An 8,008-nucleotide genomic window follows, 5' to 3' on the forward strand; every position below is an offset into this window, starting at 1 on the left:
CTCAATTAAGAATAGGCAGACATCTTAAAAGCAAGAAAGATTTTGAGAATTTTTTAACAGTGTATGGTGACAGATGTTAACTAGAATTATTGTGATCATTTCTCAATATATACAAACACTGAATCATTATATTTTACACTTGAAACTAATAAAATGTTGTATGTCAATTACACCTCCATTAAAAACAAAACAAAATCAGCAAAATGCTAAATTTCATGTTATATGTATTTTACCACAATAAATAACAACAAAGAAAAGGCACGTAGTTTGTGGTAGCAGAATAATAACACAGAACTCAGACCACAGAGGAGCGAGCCATAAGCCAGCTGTCCTGTCTCAGCAGACAGAGGAAGGTGTGGTCTTCAGGTGAAGAATAGCATCTGAGACAAGTTTGTTTGGGGTAAACTGAAGTGTAGCTGGGCCTGACCCTGAGAAAAGGGGAAAGGTCCTGGATGCATGAGAGTGTTTGCTTAGAAAAGAGAAAGATCAAAACCTCAATGCAGTGGAATGGAAGGGATTCAAGAGGGGGAAAAACCACAATAAGGGTGGAGGGGTGCTGAGTTGCATGAGTGATACACTGGGGAGAAACTGGCATGGAGAATTGCTACCAATAGATTCTTTTTCTTAAACAAACAGTTCCCAGGCTTGAATGGGGCATCAGGACTTGACAATTACAAGTTGTCTCCACTGTGCTCCACAGAATGTGGCTATATAAAGCCCCTGGTGCCCTTCCATGGGACAGACCCCATGGGACAGATGCCCCCACTTATCCACATCTTTGCAGTACTTTTACAGCACCTGGTGAACTCCCCATTGGGCTGCAATCAACCTCCAAATGGCAGGACCGTGGTTCTAATTTGGCTTTTCACGTTCCCAGCTCTGACTTTGGAAGTCACCCAGAGGAAGCAGCAGTATTGAGGAGAATGTTGATGCATCCTTCCTGTGTATTGTGCTCCCCCAGAGCAATGATAGACTCCCATGGCCAGCACTTCGGCATAGTTTGAGTCACGGGATTTAGAGTCTAAGTTAATTTGGAAGAAAGGAGCTTTTATCTTTAAGAAGTTGGCAGCTCAAACACAGGGTGTCATATTCTATAGCTGTGGCAATTAAAAAAAAAAAAGTTGTCTTTCCAAGGATGGGGTTAATTTATATACTAAGCAGAAAACTGAGATGGGTCTCAAGAAAATGAAAATGAAGAAAGCCAGCAGTGGCCCAGGCAAAAGTCAAATTAATCTCTAGAACTGCTTTGACTCGTCAAAATTGAATTAAAATGAACTCCAATGTGAATGGAGGTAAAGGGAGGTGGGAAAGTTCCTTCATCCATTTTTTTGAACAAAAAAAAATCATACTAGCCGTGGGCTTCCTGACACAGAAAACGTCACATTTGATCCCCCTGGTGACTTGCAAGCTGCCTGGAGGTCAGCAGGCCCTCACCCACAGCTGAGTGGAATGAATGATGGACCCAATAAAAGAATAAAAAAGGGATGGAATGAGTGGATAAAGCCCCACTCCAGCCTATGTTTCACTAATAACAGTAACAAAACAAAGGACACAGTGGTCTGAGTGAGTTATAATAGTATTTTGACTGTGTTCAATTTTGTGCAAACACTTTTTGTTTAGCTGGAATAATGGGAGTACTTGGGCTGGTAATAAACACATAACTGAGCAAAGATAGAGTGTCTTAACTTTTGAAGTGATTTACAGTTTACAAAGCTATTACACCCACATTTTCCCTATAGAGCCTGGAGGCCACTCTGTGCACAGGCATGACAAATACTACTTTCTCCTTTGACGAATAATGAAACTGCAGTTAAATAACTTAAATAATTACAATCACAGAGCTAAACAAATGTAAACCCAGATCTGATTCTGAATGTTCTCTCTGACTTGTGATTCTTGCTCTAAGGGGGCCTAAAACTCTGGAAAAATAATCCTGCCCCTGCCTTCAGCCTGGTTCTTGCCTCGGTGAGCCTTCTTTCTCGATCCAGGTGTCCATAAACAACATTTGGTCTTGTTTTGTGCAGCTTGTTAATTTTTTTTTACAAATTATGCAATTAAATTATGAAATGTGTAACTCGAGTGTTTGTGTCTTCTCCCACAAAGCCATCATATATCATGTCTCCCATGGGCATCAGAAATTCATTCCTGCCCTTCCGTGGTCGTCCTCTTCCCCGCTGTGTGCGTCACTTCTCCGCTCATTTCCCCTGACACTGCTCCTCCTTTCTGAGCCATGGCTGCTTCCCTCACTTCGCCTGTCTGTTCCCCACCTCCCTCTTTACTTCTCCCCAAGGCCCCGGAGTTGCTTTCTTTGGAGACGGTGTCTACCCACTCTTTCTTTCCAGAGCTTCGGCCAGCTGGCCCTAGAAATCAATCAGTGGCCCATCAGAGACCAGGCTAGCAGCTGTCACACTCACCATGGAATTTAGGTAAGTTCCCCAGAGGCCCGTTAGTGCAAACATTTCATGAGTCAGCTCTGCTTCACGGAATTCTCCCACTTCCTGAGGTCTCCCAAAGCCGGGTTGGTGTCTTTATCTGCTAAGCCATCGGTTTCTCCTCTATGAATATGGACTTCCTTGTTTGCTTTCCTCCTTTTCTTCTTTAACCCCCCCTGCCTGTTTTCCCAGGAAGTTTTTTAGCCACCACACACTCTGCCATCTTCTTCCTTTCGCCCTTTCCACGGATCTCTCTTGTCCGTTTTTAAAGGTTTCCTTTTCAGTCCCATGTGGAGCTTTGCCATTTGAGCCGGCCTCCCATGCCCTTAGCCTTCTTAGGCCATGTGCCCTTTACCGCCCGGTTTGGGTTCTGGAAGGAGTTGCGGGGAACTCCCAGTCCAGGAATTCCAAACCCTGAGTCCTTGTGGCCCATCTATGGGGTTCTGAGGAGCTGTGATGCTCTTAAGTTTCAGGCAGAATGTTGAGGGTCTAGGGCCTTATCTGGCGGAGGGACCCCTGGGAGGTGCCCTCTATTCCCAGAGACCCCGGGAGTGGTTCAGACCCCTCCCTTGGCCCAGACTCTTCCATTCACAGACGCATAAACAGAGGCCCTAGGTTGCTGATGGGTGGAAGATGGAAGCGCCGTTTGGGGTCTCTCTCATCTGGGTTCTGCCATGTCCGTGTGGATTTTCCTGCCTCCTGAGGCTTCCCCAAACATTTTTCCTCCCTTCTGGATTTTCCCTTTGGGTTCTTGCTTTTCCACATGGGCGCATACACTGAGTACTACCTTAAACTTACATAACACACAGGGCGGCCTGTATAGTTTGTGGGACCCAGAATAAAATGAAAAGTGAGGCCTGCCAAGAGGTGGGGAAGTCCACCTCCTCCTCCTTTGGGCCGGCTGCCCCAGCGTTCATGAACAGCGGCCCACGGCCCACCAACATGCCTGGCAGAGCAGCGGCCATTAGGGGGCAGGGCTGGGGAGGGGAGGCCAGCTGGGGCCCAGGGGCAGGACTCCAAGAGCAGGCTGTGGACCCCAGGGAGACAGTGGGAGGTGGACACTGCGTGAGCAGAGGCCCCAGGCTTCCTGCGCATGCTCCATTGTCCCATCGGACTTCACTCACCAACAAGAGCAAAGGTGAAAGTGTTAAGAATCTCAAGATGGCAGCCACAGAGCATTAAACCAAGTGCAGGTCCTTGCACACCAGTCACACACCCATGAAGGGCCTTGACAGCACGTCCGTCAGAGGTTTCAGAGCACATTCCCAACCTTGCCTTTGTTCTGACCTCTAGACAGCCCTTTGAATTCATCAGATCAGGTGTCTGTAAGCCCCATTTCACAAGTGAAGACAACGCTCCACAGGACTTGGCATAGCTTAAACACGTGAGTCCTGGAGTCAGATAGTTCAGATATGGTCTGGGCCATTCACTTCACGTCTTTGGGCCTCAGAGGGGTGAAGTCTCTTCTACTGGTTTGTGGGATTACAACAAATAAAATATAGAACACATTGCACATTGCCAGTTACAGTCAGAGTGCCAACAGACGGAGATATCCATGTGCCCCATGGGCATATCCAGCTTTTCTCAAAATACCATTCAAGAACACCCTTCACTTGTTTCAGTTTTTACATGCCATCTGTACCATTATTAGCTTATTTTTTTTTAATCCATCTACTGTTATACATGTAAAAAACCTTACACAGAAGGTAATCGTAAAAATAAATTCATAGAAAATAACAATGGTATGGAAATCTAGCCAGATACCTTTGCTTGATGAAAACTTAAAGCCTGTACCTGCTCTTTGGGACAGAGGGAAATTAGCAGGTATTAAAGAGTTAGCCCCACCCTGAGACTCGTCTTTGACCTAATCTGCAGGAAATAGTTTTGACACCATTTCATTCAGTGTTTTGTGTCCTGCTAGTTGCTGTATCTGTTGTCATGATCTCTCGTACATTGTTTTGCCTGCTGTACTTTGAGAAATCCTAAACAGGAGCTTAGGAAGAAGTCAAGCCAAGGTTCACAAGACATGTAGCGTGATTGCAAAAAATTAAAAACCCACACAAACCAATGCCAAATGTTTTTCATGGACACGTGGATTGAAAGAATTCACATCAGCTCCTTGACAGTGTGATTGCCTCTGAGGAGGGAGAGAAAAAAGGAAAGGGTTGTTGTCAAAGGGACTTTAACCATTTTTAATTATCTTATCAAAAAGACTTGAAACAAATATTTTTACAATGGCTAATTCTCATACTGAGAGCATGAATATTTCACATTCTTCAGACTTTAAAAATTTTTGCAATAACAGCTTTATTGAGATATAATACACCCTTTTAAAGTACAAAATAGTGGTTTTTACTATATTTGCAAAGCTGTGTAACCATCACAACTAATTTCATAACATTTTGATTGCCCTCAGAAGAAACTCTATCCATTAACAGTCACTCCCCTCTCCTCTTTCTCCCCACCTAACTGCAACAACTAATCTACTTTCTGTCTCTGTGGATTTTCTTATTCTGGACATTTCACCTAAATGGAATTATACAAATGTGGTTCTTTGTGACTGGGTTCTTTCACTTCAGACTTTGTTTTTTAATTTCTTTTTAATTTAAAAGAAAAAAGAGAGAAAAAGAAGAAAGCAGGTTTGATCAGGCAAAATGCTCCCAGATAAGGGTGCTGGGAAGCATTGAAATGCTTTGATAAGTAAGGGATTGTATTAGTTTGCTAGGGCTGCTATAAGAAATACCGCAGGCTGGGTAGTTTAACAATGAAAGTTTATTGCTCACAGTTCTGGAGGCTGTAAGTCCAAGATCAAGGTGCCAGCAGGTTGGGTTTCCTCTGTGGCCACACTCCTTGGCTTGTAGATGGCTGCCTCTCTGTTTGTCTTCACGTGGTCTTCCCTCTGTGTGGGTCTATGTTTTAATTTCCTCTCACAAGGACACCGATCAGATTGGATTAAGTCTCACTCTAATGACCCCATTTTACCTTAGTTACCTCTTTAAAGACCCTGTCTCCAAATATGCTGGAGGTTAGGACTTCAACACAGGAGTTCGGAGGACACAGTTTAGCCCACAACAGGGACCTTAACTGACCTATCCCATTATCCAGGAGTCTCTTGTCATCTCCTTTTGCCTATCCTATTGCCCTCCCCAACTCTTTTCAATGTCCTGGACATTCGGACTGCCCCACTGCCTTCGTGATCCTTCCTGGCGTGGACCCTTGCTTTCTCCCACCAACCTACTGAGCACCACCTGTCCTCCTCACCCCTGCGGAGCCCTGCCTGCTCCCTTTGAGTGCACTCCCATCTTTGGAGCCTCCACCAGGGAGCCCATTGGTGCAGCCTCCACCAGGCTGACATGCTGCCGCTGCACCCCACCCAAACTACCCACTCATTGACAACACACCCCAGACTTTTCCCCACCTCAGAATGATCCCCTGAAGGCCTCTGCTCCTCTGTCTTGTCTTCTTGAGCTGTGTCTGCCGTGGGTGTGTTTGTGGCATTCCTTAACCAACCCTCTCTGTAGTCTTACCATTTTCCAGTCACAGACTGTAGCCAATCAAGAGAGCAGAAACCTCTCTAGACACTTAGCCAGGGGGAATGTAACGTAGGGAATTGTTTACATGGTGGATGGGATTGCTGAGAGGCCAGATGGGGCATGGTGATATGGGGGCCCATGTGAAGAAGGGCAACCCCCTAGCGAAGGTGGGGTGGCAAGATAGAAAGAACTTGGGTGCACCACTCTGAACGGTGTGAGCCCAGCCTATTATGTGGAAGAGGAATAACCTTCTATCGTGTCAAAACCACTGCTGCCTGGAGTCTCTTTAAGGCAGTCAAGCTCACATCCAGCAAATGCAGATTTTTCTATTGCCTTTTTGGGGGCAGTTTCCAGAGACAACCTCTTTCCCTTCCCAGAGGAGACAGAGCTGTGGCTTTGGCCTTGACACCTGAAATACATTTAGGGACACTCGTGATGCTCAAACGAGTGCTGGACCTTGGGGGACCAGCTATGTCGGTTTGCCCAGGAATAGGGTTTGCAGAGGTGGAACTTCCAGGGCTTAAATGGGGGGAGTCCCAGGCAAACCAGGGTGAGCTTCACACCCATCCTTCTCCTTGTAGTTAGCAACTACTTCTTCAAACAGAAAAACACCTGCCAGAGTCCCAACCCCACCTTCTCCTGCACGCCCAGGCCCAAACCACAGCACCGGCCTCCATCCTCGGTGAGACTGACTGCCTCCCAGCATCTCTCTGAACGAGACCCAGCAAGTTCTTCCACGTCCACTGCTTCCTTCCTGAAGAGAAGAAACACTGTCTCCAGCCTCAACCTGCTGAATGGAATCACCACGGAATTCTTCCAGCAGCCCTGGCCTTTCACACCTGAGACATTTTCCAAACTAAACCTGGTGTCTCTGGATCTGAGGGTCATGTCAGAAATTTGCCTGTTCTCGCCCCACGTGGATGATAACAGGGTTCTCCCATTACACAGTCCTTGCTGAGCTGCTGTGCTGGTCCTCTCCAAAGGGGAGGCTCTCGGTGAAGGCACCCACTTTCTCAGAGTCCTTCTCTTATCCTGCTTTTGTCTGGGGCACAGCTTGCTGGACTGGAAGGAGCAGTAGATTGAGTTCAGACCCGTGTGTTTGAAGCCTGCCTCTGCCTCTGTTCTCTGTATAATGGCAGGCACGCTGCCTCACCTTGTATAGCTTTGGTTTTCCTATCTCTGTAATGGGGTACAGGGTAGTCTGAAAGATGGTCCCCCAAAAGATTCCACATCCTAATCCCTGGAACCAGCAAATGTTGCTTTTTTGGAAAAAAGGGTCTTTGAAGATATAATTAAAATGAGATGATCCTGGTGGGCCCTAATGCCATCACAATGTCTTTAGGAGAGGGAGGTAGAGGGAAATCGCAGACAGAAGAGGAGGGGGCAGCGTGACCGTAGAGGCAAAGATTAGAGTGATGCAGCCACAGTCCAGGAATGCAAGCAGCCAGCAGAGCCTGGAAGAGACAAAGCACAGATTCTTCCCGGGGCCTCCCAGGGTAGCACCTCCTGCTATTGTAGGCTGAATTGTGTCTCTTCAAAAGTCATCTGTTGGAAGTCTCAGTTCCTAGTACCTCAGAATGTAACCATATTTGGAAATAAAGGATGGGACCCTAACTCAACAGGAGTGGTGTCCATACAAGAAGAGGAAAAGACACCAGGGACACACATATGCACAGAGAGAGGAATTAGAATCAGAAAAATGAAGGAAAATTAGGAGTTCACCTGAACAATCCCATCCCTGAGTAACCCCATAACATCTCTCTGGAGGCAGGGAAATATTTACCTGGCAATTGTGTTCTAACTCATCCAGTTGTCTCCCCTTTGTGATGAATGCCTAATCACTATGGAAAATAACCTCTTCTCTAAACTATGTATTTCATAACATAACCTGTACCGGAAATGTGCTCCTATGTCTCTTTTCTTCTAAATATTTTAGAACTTACTTGAATGAAAGAAATAGATCTGCAATAATGTGTTCACTGAACATAAAACAGGCGAGCCCTGATGTCATCACTGTAAACTCCTAGAGCAGAGTTTCTCAGC

The 8,008-nt window shown here is 46.0% G+C and overlaps 1 long non-coding RNA gene across 1 annotated transcript; it reads left to right on the plus strand.

The window, feature by feature from the left end:
• Positions 1-1,728: 1,728 nt before the first annotated feature.
• On the plus strand, positions 1,729-7,869 carry LOC130684048 (uncharacterized). The gene is made up of 2 exons (XR_008998175.1): positions 1,729-2,426; positions 6,551-7,869. It is a non-coding gene; the product is annotated as an uncharacterized LOC130684048 (long non-coding RNA).
• The last annotated feature ends 139 nt before the right edge of the window (positions 7,870-8,008 follow it).

Source organism: Manis pentadactyla, chromosome 6, assembly GCF_030020395.1.
Source record: "Manis pentadactyla isolate mManPen7 chromosome 6, mManPen7.hap1, whole genome shotgun sequence".
NCBI classification, from domain to species: Eukaryota; Metazoa; Chordata; class Mammalia; order Pholidota; family Manidae; genus Manis; species Manis pentadactyla.